The sequence below is a fragment of the Micropterus dolomieu genome, linkage group LG03, assembly GCF_021292245.1.
Source record: "Micropterus dolomieu isolate WLL.071019.BEF.003 ecotype Adirondacks linkage group LG03, ASM2129224v1, whole genome shotgun sequence".
In the NCBI taxonomy this organism is placed as follows: Eukaryota; Metazoa; Chordata; class Actinopteri; order Centrarchiformes; family Centrarchidae; genus Micropterus; species Micropterus dolomieu.
The window spans coordinates 10,228,787-10,242,994 of record NC_060152.1 but is presented as its reverse complement, the minus strand read 5'-3'; the positions used below and the strand labels follow the sequence as shown (position 1 = coordinate 10,242,994).

The window sequence follows — 14,208 nt, the reverse complement described above, 5'->3', positions numbered from 1 at the left end:
TTTTTGAAAGAAAAATAACAAACAAAACAAAGGTAGACAATAAACTTTAGCTACTTATAAAATAGAGGACCACAATGGAAATAACCCTTCAGGCTTTATTGTGTTTTCACCCTCTGTGATTTTTGATGTACAGTATAATGACTGCAGTGCAGTGTTATGTGTTTTTCAAACATCTAATAAAATCATTAATTCAGTTAGTTACGCACTTTATTGTGGAAAATTGCCTTCACCACACAGTGTTAAAATAATGATAATAATACAGGAGAAGGATGACATCAAAGGGCAAGGGCACAGCATCAAACAAACTAATCTAAAATACATAAATACTGTAATTATGCAAATAAAGTGAAATTAAACAAAAGTACTATAAAATAAATTAGATTACATTTTAGATGCACTCATTTGCAGTTTTACCTCCAAATAAAGTAGTTTAGATAATCTGGATAAATTTCCAAGCCAGTCTGATTTGTTTCTCATGTTTTTGCAGATTTCATTGTAGCAATGTTACCATGTTTGCAGATGTCAGCAAATACTTAACAAGTAGTTGTAAAGTAGTACAGTTACATAACCAACAGAATAATAGCCAAAACCATCTAATGAAGACCCAAATTAACAGGAACGATCATAATAATTTAATCATTCATCTGTCATTGATTAAACACTAACAGTAATTATTCACAGACTAAGCAAACACATGACAAGAGAAGAAAGTCTCAGTCAGTCAAGACTATTTTGACAACTTTGTGAGATATTTGACAGCAGGCCTGCCTTCGTAAATTTATAGGCAAAGACAATCAATCAAAACCTCAAAGAATCACAAAAGAATCAAATGGGAGTATGATGCTATCTACCCCCAGTCAAGAGCTCTCATTAGTTATAGTATGGCCTTCTTCAGGCTACAGGAGGCCATCTTGGGAGGTGGAAGAACCTAGATGGTGTGATTGTCCCGATCACCAGCCAAAGGCTGGCGCCTGGGCAGAGGTCATAAAAGCAGAGACAGAAATAAAAACTAATGGTGTGTCATAGCCAGTAGGGAGGGGGTATACCATGCCTTGGCCCCACAACAAAACAGCCGTTTCTCATTACCAAAAGGGAGGGCAGGGGGAATGGTAGAGTATGCACGGTAAATTACACATTCATCGGTCTTCCTGACCATAAATTCTTACCCTGCCTCCCTCACCTCCCACTCTCTCTTTTTTTACTCTCTTGTTCCCAACTCCTGTGTTTTCCAAGAGAAATGAATGGTAAATCTTTGGAGTATATGGGTGACCTTGATTTGCCAAGATCCATAACACTGAATGATTTCATTACTTTAGTTTGGCCTTTAAATCAGAGCCCAGGGAGTGCATCGCGTCAATAGAGAACACCCAGTCCATGTCAAGTTGACTTGACTGTTAACAAAATGGTACCAACAATATCCCAAAACCCAAAATCAGATACCACTGTCTAATTGAGTGGCAGTCTTTAAATACTAAGGTTACCACAAGACTACAACTAAATCTAATTAATTCATGTTTTCTAATGCTGTTCATTGTTTATGAGTCAAAATAATCTCAACTCAAAAGTTAAATTTACTAGCTTTTTCAGGCTTTGCATCTGCATTTTACAGTTTTCATCAGAGAATGGAGCTGGCTCAGGTGTTATTGTGTGACTTAAGTGTGGAACATCAACTGAAAGATGTTGTTGAAAGTTGTGAAAATAGTAAGTGGACATTTGAGTTGAGATGATCAAGTTTCAAGGTTGCCTTTATCATCCACCAAAAGAGAATATCGTCCAGGACATAACTGCTGCATAGAAAACAAAGAAAACATGGAAGGTAAATGCTGATTTTGTTCAGCAAAGCTTTGGCTACAACATCATTTTCCAGAAATTATGTACCACTTACTCAGGATAATCCACAGACCTCACTCTAAAGTTTTCAAGGATCTATTTCTTTTTAAATTTAGCAAATACTGGCAACTGTCTACAGCAAGGTCTGTGCATTATTTAAAGTAACAGGGACATGTTTCTGGAAAGACATGTTGCTGTTCAGATATACAAATATCTAAATATGATAAATTATAATTCCATTTACCACCATTGACCTATATAAATGGAAAACTGTTATTTTTGGTTGACCTGACCTTTTAAAGTATTACTCTGATTTCAATTCATTGTTCCATTTTTTGAGTTCCTTTATAATGCACAGCATCAGTGACATAATTCTTGCAGAAATCTCCCTAAAATATTCATAGTCAAATAGTCATCAGCCAGGTGAAAAAGAGGTCTGGGGTACATGAGGCCACTGGAGTCTCTATTTGAGTCAGCAGTGACTGCCAGCAGCATCTACTGGACTCTTTCCTCCCAGTGTAGTGGCTTCCAGCTCTTTTAAGATTAGCCTTTGGAGATGTTCTGTCAGCAATCCCACTGATCCATGATAATTTCCATCTCTAAAGCTCCACAACCATCCTCTCTCTATGGCTCAACATCTGAGAGGTTGAATCTGGAAATCTACAAAGAGAAAATGTCCTCTTCGATTCTAAAATATTCCAAAGAATTGTACATCAACACTGACAGCCTGGCATGTTTGATCGGCAACAGACATCTGTAAAAGTAGGGCTGCTAAATCACAATAACGAAACTATTTCATGTTTTGACGAAGCCAGCACTCTTTGTGAGAAAAAGAAATCTACATCTGATGATAGTTTAAAGGCGTAGTAATGTCACTTGAAATGGAAATCATAAATGAGGTGTAGCGGCAATCTTTCTCAATGCACTGTACCACCACTATTAAGTAGTCCTCTTGGCTTTTAAGCTTGACACACAGGAACCTTCGGAGGCAGTAACTTCTGTTCAACAAAGTTACAAGACTCTCTGTATGTATGTATGTATGTATGTATGGTCAAAAACTGTGTAGCTCCTTGGGCTGCTTAACCTAGTCTGCTTAAAGGGCGGTGACGTCATCACCTGAATACTTAAAGGACCATTATCAGTGTCAATATGGCTCTTACATGAGGCATCAGGGTGGTGTAGTTAGTGCAAATTTGGAAAACTAGGGTTCAGTGTTCAATGCCAAAAGTTCAATTGTCCTTGAGAGATTCACTGAATTTTTTTCACAATCATCTGTAGGGTTTGTAGCTGACTCTATGCTTGACGCTTACTGCAGAAAGAAATATAAACAGTAGGATTTCCCAGGGAGAAATAATGATGTATAAAGCAATTCTTTTCATAATAAGCAAGTGGAAACCCAGGATATGCATGGGACATGCAATTTGTTTAATGAGTCTTAATTGTTATAAAGAGTTTAATTTAACACAAATGTGCCTTAGGCTGAGGAAACGGTCAGAGACTCCTGGTACAGGAGAAGAAATGTGATACTTGGTATGTGCTGCCCCCTTTTGGAATTAATCAGTACTGCATGGGAGAAACCTAAAATGTCTAGCTGAGTTAAGGTGTTTTTATATCCCGTTGGGGACTTTAACCAAAATGCACACAAACCAATGGGGACACGTGTCACCGTGGGGACAAATATTAAGGTCCCCACAGGTAGAGACTGCTTTTTGAGTTACAATTAGGACAGTGTTAGTGTAAGGGTTAAGGTTAGGGGTTAGGAGTATAGTTGTGATGGTTGAGATTAGGGTAAGCATTATATTAATGAGATGGCCCCACAGGGATTGAGGAACAAACGAGTGTGTGCATGTGTGTGTGTGTGTGTGTGAGTGTGTGTGAGAGAGAGAGAGAGAAAAAAGAGAAAAACTCTGAAATCTTTGTTGTTTTCAACAAATTTATAATAATAACACCCTTCTTTCATATGATATGTTTTTTTTTAAGAACTCGGGTCATTGCATGCAAATTGTAGTACTATTTATGTTTCAGCACAACTGCAAAAAATCTTTACATCAATGTATCCAAATGGATTGGTTCACTGTGTAGGTAGAGATGTTCGTGGCAGAACTAGGTAACATTTCACCTCCATTTAATTTTATATTATTTACACAATAACATATAGATTATGGTGCATTTATGGTGGTATACAACTGCAATAACCACAAGAGGGAGTCATGAACACATTAAACACTTATCCAACAAATTAGCTTTTGTTTACTGATATATGGAGAGACAGGCATTGTCATCTGAAATTGATGTTTGGTTAGCTGTATTATTCATGAGATCATAGTAAATGTCATGTACAATTTGGACAAATCTTTTCCAGAGGCTTGCCAAGAGAGTTCGAAAAGTTTTTGGACAGGGACAAAGAGCCGCAAAGACAAAAACAATAAAAGAGGGGATAACAATGAATTCAACCATAACAAACTTTGTTGTTACAGTCCATCACTGTACTGGGAATGACCCGTATTTTATGCTTAGTCTCTATGTTTTACAAAGAATGTGTTTATCTATTTATTTTTCTTTTTTCCAGTACATCAATCAAATTTAGTCACAAACAAAACTGTTACAAAACGTTATATTTTTATGATGGCTTCTGCTGGTGTCCTTTTCTAGCCTGAACATCATTCTACACATGCCTTTAGAGGTTATGTAGAAATTTAGGAAATCTGTTTACCTAGATCTACTCTATTATTTCAGGATATTTACAACATTAATAAACATGTCCAAGTAGAAATCCCTTCAAATGAGTGATATCAAATGTATAATCACTAGTTTCCAAGCTCTAAGTACTCACTGTTCTCTTTTGCAATCAAAATCCAACTTTTGTACAAGTTCTCTTTTTTACACTAAACTCAGATTCTGATCACTCCGCCACAAAGAGCTGGAGAAGCTTACCTGCTTTTTTTCCAATGCTAAATCTTCTTGATGTTTTGAATTACAGTCAATCATGGTCAATCCACTCCTCAAACATTCCAAACATCTCATTTACGAACAACTGTTCCAATGAGCTGCTCAGCTGCCCACAGCAAAGGACTGTAGTTACACCGGGATGCTCAAAGATGGAAAGCAATGTAACTGCAGGAATATTATCCTATTTTGAGATCATTAAATAAAACAAGCATGCTCAGCAAACTGCTATTTTACCCTTTACCCTTAATTAATTTCATCTTTTTTATAAACACATGCTGATTCAAACACATCCTCAGGTCTAAATGTTTTCATTGACAACCTTCAATCCCACTGAAGCAGAAAAGTAATCAAGAGGTTTTTCGTTTCCCGTCAACAGCTTTGGCTCATTTGATCCATCTTTCATCTGCCTCACTCTTGGTCTGATTGAGACTGCTGTATTCTTTCCTAACAATCACTAGAGAATCACTGAACTGTGAACGAAGCTCAGCTGTTGCCATTACCTTCTTTTCACCCACTGACAAGTTGAATCTTCAAACATCTGCACAACTGAACCTCAATGTTGGGTGAAAGGCAAAAACTAAAGTATGAAAAACATCATAACCAGAAACAAGGTCTTGTCAGGGACAAATCTTTGTTTGTTTCTCTCATTCAATATTTCTGCCAAAATTTAGTTTTGAGCCTCCAAGATTTCTTGTTTCAAAATCAATATATTCATCTCCAAGCATTAAAAGTAAACAAATATCTCAAACCAAGCTGAAAGAGCAAGAAAGATGTAAGCTAAGATAATAATTTGCTGACACAAAGTGCGTTCCTCTTCAGGAACAAAGAAGAAGCCTTTACTACATACTGTACATTTCTAGCATTATATGTTTTATGTTTTTTGCCAGAGCAATTACTAAGAACAAAGCTCAAAACCAGTCACACAATAGATGTGACTAACACTCATGTGGTCCGAGGATGTCCAAGTCTAAATTGCTTTATAAGAATTTATCACATGCCTAAACTCCCACATTAATAGACTGTTTTAGTTCCAAAACCACATCAAAGCCTTAAAAGTGTAAAAATGTATAGGGAGGGAGAAAAAGGCAGCAGAACAAACAAACAGTGTGTCCTAACACATTTTACACTGTAGAATGTGTGAAAGGCAGTGTGGGTGTTAAATCCAAGTAACAATGCATACTGGATAATGGCCTAAATATACAGAACATTTACTGCCTATTTATGAGCATGAGGTGATTTTCTAACACAAACTTTTCTTGTAGAATTTATTGGTAAAAATAAATATGTAAAATTTTGGCATCTAATTTTAAACACTGGTTTGGAGATGAAGTACAAGGGAGTAAAAATGTAGAAAAACTTTTCTTTGTGGACATAACCAGGATCAATTTGTCATTTATGCTAATTGTGTCTATACTAAAACAAACCTGGACCTCTGCCCTTTTCAGGATGCATGCTGGTTATCCAAATACTGATGTCCCGCCCCTTGTACACATGCCTCTCATTATTTGTCTTTTTCATGTCTCCATTTTTTTAAAGACAAAAGCTGAGGATATCCGTGGCAGGGGTTGGGGGCTTTAGTGAGCGGGCATTAATTTGCTCTCATTCTATGGGTCCTCTAATGTATTCAACAGGGAAAGGTACTCTGTCAAACGTGAAAGCGAGGGGTCCGCTCATATTGCCTTTTTTGCATATGTGAGATCATCCCGATTGCAGTGTTTTGGGACAATGTAGATTTTACTTTATAGAGTATGTATGTGATCATTTACTGTTGTGTCTGGTTTGCCGGTTTGAATATTAAATAGTACACCGACTAGGATGCCATCCAGAGTGGCATTTGTTATCAGTCATCCTCAGGAAAGGAGGGATTTTAACGGATGTCGGATCAGAGCGGTGAACACATCCAACCCTGAACTCTGGAAAAACAAGGCCTTGTTTTCCTGCTGTGAGCGCTCATTACAAGACAGTATAAGAGCTTCCCACAAGTAAGCACAACTCCTTGACCTCAGATGGGAGTGAATGAAGAGGATGAGAGCTTGGGCCAAGCCACAGAGGCAGACTCCAACCCTCGCCAACAAGCACCAGCCTTGTGAGTGTCAGTTTGGGACACAGATGTATGTTGTTGTTTTTCCCTTTCTCCATCCACTGCACATAGACCTTCAGTACACAGAGAGACTCCACAGCTGCTCTGCTGTGGAGTCTTACTTTATGTTGTGGTACAGTACTTCGGCCAAAAGAACACAACAAATATATAACTAGTAGATGAAAAGAGTCTCTCTTGTTTACTCATCACTGCTCTGGGAATTACCGACCTGGAAATGACACGTTAACTTACATTCTTATCTTTTTCTAGGTCTCTCTAAACCTGCAGGTGTTAAGAGTATAATACAGTTTGCCCCACCAAGAAAAGACAAAGAAGACTCTTTCATGGAAGTGGCTCTGGTAGAGTAGTCTAACTCATGAGCTAACACACAGTTTGTAACTCTCTTCTGCTGACAGCAGACAATATACATACAAAAGCAATTATGAAAATAGAAAACAGAATTAAACTATGTTCAATGGAGCAGTGCTGAGGATGAATTTGAGTTTAAAAGTCTGATAGCTTGGGGTAAAAAGCTGCTCTGAAATCGATAAATAAAATATTTTTTACAACTCACTTTCCACTTCTGCCTGAATGAGTGCAAAAGAAGGCAATGGCTTCGCAGCACACTGTCAGTGCTAACACAGCTACAAGAAAGCACTTAAGCTAGAAGAAATGTGTCGGTGTAGCAATCCTTTAAAAACTGTCAATTACCAAAAATAAACAGAAAATATAAATGCCACATATTAAAATACTAGCGATAAAATTGTCAGAACAAAATCAGTCCAAAAGTACAAAATATGTATGATATTCAACCAAAAAACAGAACATGATTTTTCACAGAGATCAAATTTTTACTGATGATCATGTATGTTACCTCTTAATATGTCTTATGCAATATTGTGTGAAACTGTAAAAACTGTTCAGGTGAGTAGATTATCAGTGAACAGTACATGTCAATATATTTCTTTAAACTGCTGCTCATACGCTCTGCCATACATTAGCTTATCAAATGGAAACATCTCAGAATTTATTGTTAAACTGCAAACTGACATGTTGTGTATCTTAATTTCATTTGGACTCTGCATCACCATTTTCCAGCTTCTCCAGTAGCAACCATGAAGTTAAGTAGTCTGAAGTATGCTGAATGACCAATGAGAGAATTGTCTCTCAGACATTTGGGGATAACCCACATCTGCTGAGGTTACATGCTACAGACATGACTGTGGTAGACGGGTGCATTTTATCAAGTGAACACCTAACACTAAACTGAGTAATGATACAGGCCGGGGGAAAGCAAGAAAAAACATGGAAATGTATGTCTTCATCTGTGGCAGCCTCTATGTTCTACTATGGAAAATATTCAAAAAGTAATTCCTCTGTCAAAACTCTGTAAACACTAAATCTATTGTGTTTCTGATGAATTAACATGAACTGATGTTTGAACAGTATTTGTGCTTTTTGGCTAGGTAATGTCTATAGGTTGCCTCTGTTGCCTGTTAAATAAATTCATAGCTCTTGCCCATTAGACTCTAAATGTATTTCTACTTTGACCAGTAATTATGCACTGTATGGTCAAAAGGGTGACTCTAAATATCTGATTGTTGAGTTTTTTTAATAAATCAAATCTCAGTGAGACTATTTAATTGCGAGACAGAAGGTAATCCCTTTAACAACATAGAGAACAACACTTAATTCCCACATAAATTAAACTTGTCTCTACAATGTTTTATTGCACTCACTCGTAGAGTGACTCACATACAAAACATAAGCCTAGTGGAATCTCTTGCCCCCCTCACTGGCTTTGTGCTGACAACTGAGCTGTAGACTCACATACTCAGTTACACTCATTGTGGATTGATAAAAAGGTTTTATGAAACACCAGCTGATGGAGCTCCCAATGGACCCCTAATGTATAAGAGTTCAGATAAGTAGTTTCTTCTTGGAGTCATCTTCAGTGATTTAACATGGTCTTAGGAATGCTTACTCAGCCCTTGCTCACCTATCTGCAAGAAACAGATAACTAACTAATATAACATTAACTTCACTCAAGGTTGGAAAGTCAAAATAAAAGGCGTGAACTCTGGTAGGAACCAGGAAAGGAGCTGTTAAATATTAACTCCAGATATACTGTTAGAGTGAAATAGAGTGAAAATGATGATGAGAGATGTGGATGTTGATGTATTTTTAGTGCTGTTGTACCAGTCAAATTATGACTGAGATTTTAAATATTGAATGTTAACTGCAATTTGTCTACTTGCCCCCGACTTGACTCTTCAATGAGGAATCTTATTTCAACAGCTCTAAAGGCACACCATAGTTTGAGGTGCTGCCTCAAACTATGGAGGAAATTCCCCAAACTGTTCAAACTCCTGTCAAAACCACATCAAGGATATGAACAACTAAAATTATTGTTGTCTTGAAAATAATTAATTCACAGCAATGTTTTGATTCCATTGACTTCAAGCAGCAAAAAGCTGAAATGGCACACCTCGATATATATATATATATATATATACACACACACACCATCACTCACCACAAGTGTGTTTCCAATCAGTAATCAACAGGTGTTACACTCTTGACATAATTATTTTTCCACCAGGTGTCTGAAGACAGTCAGTGGGACTAAAAAAAATGCTGTGAATGGATGATTATGAAATGAATAAACAATATGTCAAGTGCTTAACGTTGCCCTGTATAAGGAATCATTCCAAATTCATGTCCATCACCGCATCCTGATAAATGAAACTAATGAGGTGTATTGCCTGCAGTACTTGGGATACAGCAGGCTGTGATGCGAACAGTAACATTGTATAACTGATTCATGCAATAGTGTGCTTGTCTAGACATCAAACAGGATGTGAGCTCAAGTTGCTGCAATACTCACACCGCTGGTTCAAGCTTGATTAAGTTTCTCTCATTATGTCTGCCTTGATGTTTGGCACTGAGGCAATGGTGTATCCAGAATGTAGTGAAATTAATGAACAAAAGTTTGCAAGAGAAGAAATATTTAGACACAGTACTCCCCAACTGCTACAAAGGCCCTACACATCCACACAGGGGTTGTTGCTTACTGTAACGAAGGCCCTGCTCAGTTTGCTAATGGGCAAAGCTATGTTGCGAATTACCAGAGGTCACAAAACTTCACAGACTAATAAGAATTACAAAATATGTAAGAGTAAGTTGTCCTCTCCTAGTGTCAGAACTCAGGTAGGAACCTAGAAGTAGACTGGAAACATCAGGTACAGTTAAGGTTATTTATTGTCAACAACATTGTTAACCGGGAAAAACAGGCAGAAGAGTGGAGCAAGGGAATTATGGGCTTGAATCCAGAAGTGCAAGGGGTAGGGCAAGGCTGGACAGAAGAGAAGCTGTAGTGAGAGGTTTTAGTTCAGTGAGAGCAGTGAGTGAGCAGGTTGGCAGATCCTGGAGACAGGGAGATTGTAGGTTAGGGAAGCAGGCAGGAAAAAAAGAAATACAACTGACAACTAAAAGTACTGGTAGCTAATAGTTTCAGAGCTAGACCACAATGCCAAGACATACAAAGTAATTTTAATGAACCGGCAGGGACTGGATGTCTGATCTCTCCTCTTGTAGGAAGCTTGATTTGAAAACTGGGTCAAGTTTGTGATTGGAGATTGGTGGCAGGTGAGGAAAGACACTAACACCAGAGAGCCAGGTAACACCCACAGACTCCACTGAAAGGAGAGAGAGAGAGAGAGAAGAACACAGACAAAAACAATTATAGCCACAAGCAGCAATGATCAGGATCCAAGCAAGTCATGAAAAATGCAACATTTGACATTTTCAGAGGAGATTAAGATGCAGATTTCAAGAGATTAAAGTGATAACAGAATTTAGTCTTTGAGATAATTGGGGAAACGCAAACTTGATTTTTACAGCATCACCTTGAGATCAGAGTGTCATTATATGTACCCAGACTACTGGGTGAATTGTTCAACCCACCTGCAACAGGCTGTGTTTAGGAGTTTTAAAGTTTAAGCTGCACAAACACTTTTTAGCAGAGAAAAATTGGAAGAAAGTGTCATGTGGTCCAAATAAAATAGAGAACTTAAACTCACTCTCATCTGAAAACCCCCATTGTCAACAAGTCAGACTCAGTCAGCTGGGGATTTGAACCAGAGTAGGTTCCTAACTGACTGAGCTACTGGTGAGAGGGTGTTACCACACACCTTCTCACAAGTTGAGGTAGTGATGTCACATGTGCCAGACCTGGATAGTTTTGTCAGTTTAAACTTAAAAAGCTTACAACTGTCAAGATGTTGGTGAGAAAATCCTGACAAAAATCACACATCATTTTGCCGGTTTTGGGTGTGTGATCCAAAACTGAGCCAAAAAAAAAACTGTTGTGCATACTGTACAAGTTATGGCAAGATACTGAATATCACTGTAGACTCACTGTTTGACCGATCCAAAACCCTTTGCAACACTCAGTATCGGCCATCCAGAGAATGTGTTTTGGTAGCGTTTGAAGAAAGACTTGTGGAGATATAGATGTTATTTGAATTAGCACATTCTGAAAAATATAGAGTGACTGACTTCTGAATTGACCATAGGTTGCAGTAAGGCAAACATTTCTCACATATCAGCGGATGTGCTGAAAAAATTTCAGCTCTCTAGGATGTACGGGAGAGTTTGCAAAAACAGGTATTAGAGAAAAGTGGTAAAAAGTCGCATAATTTGACATTTTTAGAGCAGAAGACCATTGAAGAAAAGATGCAGATGAATCCAGAGATTAAAATGATGAAAGGAGATTTACTCTAAACAAAGCCGTTTTTGAGATAATTGCCAAAATGTAAAGTTCATTGTCATAGTGCCACTTGGAGGTCTATGAGTGCCATTTTTTTGCCTGAGTAGTGGCTGGAATTTGCAAACCACCTGCCAATTTTGGTGAGGTTTTGTCCAGTTTTTGCTGCCCAAACACTTTTAGCGGAGAAAAAGAAGGGAGAAAGAAAGAAAGAAAGAAAGAAAAATGAGAACAAAAACAACTCAAATGCAAAAATAAATAAAAACACACTCACTCTTTAACCAGCTGTCACAGGGCAGGACTCATAGCAGGGGGCTGTGACATGTAGCAGGTGCAATAAAACTGCCAGGGTAGGAAAAGAACACAAAATCTATTATTGTTGTCTGTTATTTTAAACTAATCCCAATTTTAACGAGGCTTTACTGCTACTGCCTTGTCAGTGTCCCTTGCCAATATACCTGCACACAATTTCCTCACAGCATAGATTTCATGTGACCCCAGTTGCTTCTTGACATTTTCAGTTTGAAAGTGACACACTTCATATGCTCCTGCCAAACTGCAGGATGTCTGTCTTTATATCACATCAGGCATCAGTTCAATTAGGCTCAACGCAGTTTGATGCATACTGAAGGACATTTGATTTGTTTTTGTTTTCAGAAGGCTGCTTGAAAAAGCTTTTATGGAACACTTTAATTGTTTCACAAACAGGTATTGCATTTGGTTTCTGCCACATATAAACATCTATTTAATTTAATCTAAACATGTAAACATAACATAATTTCAAATTACATACCAATCGGATTAGTTATGTAAGACAGCTGAAAATGAATGGACATAAATAGATAGATGCATACAATAATGGAAGTATTTTCATCCTCCAGATTTGAAAACATCTTAGAGAGCCAAGATTGTTAAACTGAATGCACTTTACAGATATTTTTTTAATGACTTTTACCTTGCATTCTGGGGATTTACCTCCCTCTGAAACGGGGTTTAGTGATTCTGATCTCAGGCTGAAAAGTGACTCAGCTGGGTGAAAACGGGCAGAGCAGACATCTGGGAATGATATGGATGGGGTCTGTGCTAATCATCCCTCACTGCTGTTTTTATGGAGCCAACTTTCTATAAACCTTTGGGATCTGAGCCTGTATTAACACATTTCTATCACCATCACTTCTCTACTTTAGTTGGCGCTACCTTATAAGTACCTATTCAGGAGCACTGATTCATGCTGTACTGTCCTTCTATAACTGTAATAATTTTATTTATGTCATTTTTAAAGGCCTGGTGGTGCATGGTGTAGTAAAGAACAGAGAAATGTTTGTTTATAATCTAATATTGAAAGTAAATGGAAATTTATTCTCTACTATAGTCAATAAATTTTGGATTGAGGCTTGAACGTCATTAGCTCCTTTAAGCATTAAAATACTGTATATTGATTAAGTATAGGTTTCGTTTGTTCTGTTTATCAAATGCTGCAACAGGCAATGCTAATACTGGTCCACAAATGACCACAAGTAGTAATTACATGTTGGACCTGACCTTAAACCCACAAATCCTTTAACATGGTGTCTGTATGAATGTATCTAAATACTTTATTTTTATTTTCTTTATATGCAGTCTATGGTATGAAACATAATCTGTAAAAACTTGTGATGCTAAATAGCAACAACATGCTACTGTTTATGATTCAGTGTGTATTTTACAAAGGTTAGACATGCAAAGCTACGCTTGTAGTCTCAATAAGGAAGCTAAGTGTCCTTCAGCAGAGGCTGATATTGCAAATTCTATTTTAAATAAAGTATAAATTTTCATATGTGCAGCTTTGATTAAAATACGCTGAGCTGTGTTTATTGTGTTAACTTCACCTGGGTGTCTTTTTGGTGAAATTGTAAATTACATTACTGGCCGACAGCCTAACATGTTATCTCAACTATAGATTATAGACTATAGCTGATGAAGTCCGGCTAGGTCTGCTTGTGTTAGTCTTGTCCTGTTCAGAGCCTAAATAAAAGTCACTGTTTATTCTTGCATTGACATGAGATGACATATCAGTGAAATGTTAGGCCTAGCAGCAACATTGTAAGCCTTACATGTGTTGTGTGAAGTGACCAACCTCTAGTAAGAGAGTGTGAGAAGTCAGCTATGCAGCTGTTTGCTCACTTCAAATGAATGGCCATACTTTCTCAGACATGTCCTGCTTTCCAGGAACTTCTGTTGGGTAAACTTAGTTCTGGGTGACAGTGATAACAAAGACATTGGACAAATTCAAGAAGAAAGAGTGTGAGCGAGCATATTGTTGCTGAAAATCAGAAAGACCATGAGACAGGAGGCAACTTGTTAAATCAATAAGTACATATACCATTTGATTCGGTTAACATCTCCACAGCTGATCCTCTGACCCTTCTTGCGAGCCGCCACCTCCTCCTTCTAATAAATCCAAAGGGGGCCGTGTGTGGAGCTGACCCCCCAGTGAAAGTGCCATGGAGCAACTCCAGATGTGAACATCCTCCCTATCTTTCTTTCTCCTCTCTCTCTCCCACACTATTTTCTCTCCCACTTCCACCACCAGCCACCCCCC

General features: G+C 37.8%; 1 long non-coding RNA gene across 1 annotated transcript; it reads right to left on the bottom strand.

Annotated features, from left to right (window-relative positions):
• Positions 1–10,102: 10,102 nt before the first annotated feature.
• On the bottom strand, positions 10,103–11,025 carry LOC123968958. Its single transcript, XR_006824586.1, has 3 exons — positions 10,942–11,025; positions 10,403–10,557; positions 10,103–10,285 (listed from the first exon to the last, which is right to left on the bottom strand). It is a non-coding gene; the product is annotated as an uncharacterized LOC123968958 (long non-coding RNA).
• Between the last annotated feature and the right edge of the window lie 3,183 nt (positions 11,026–14,208).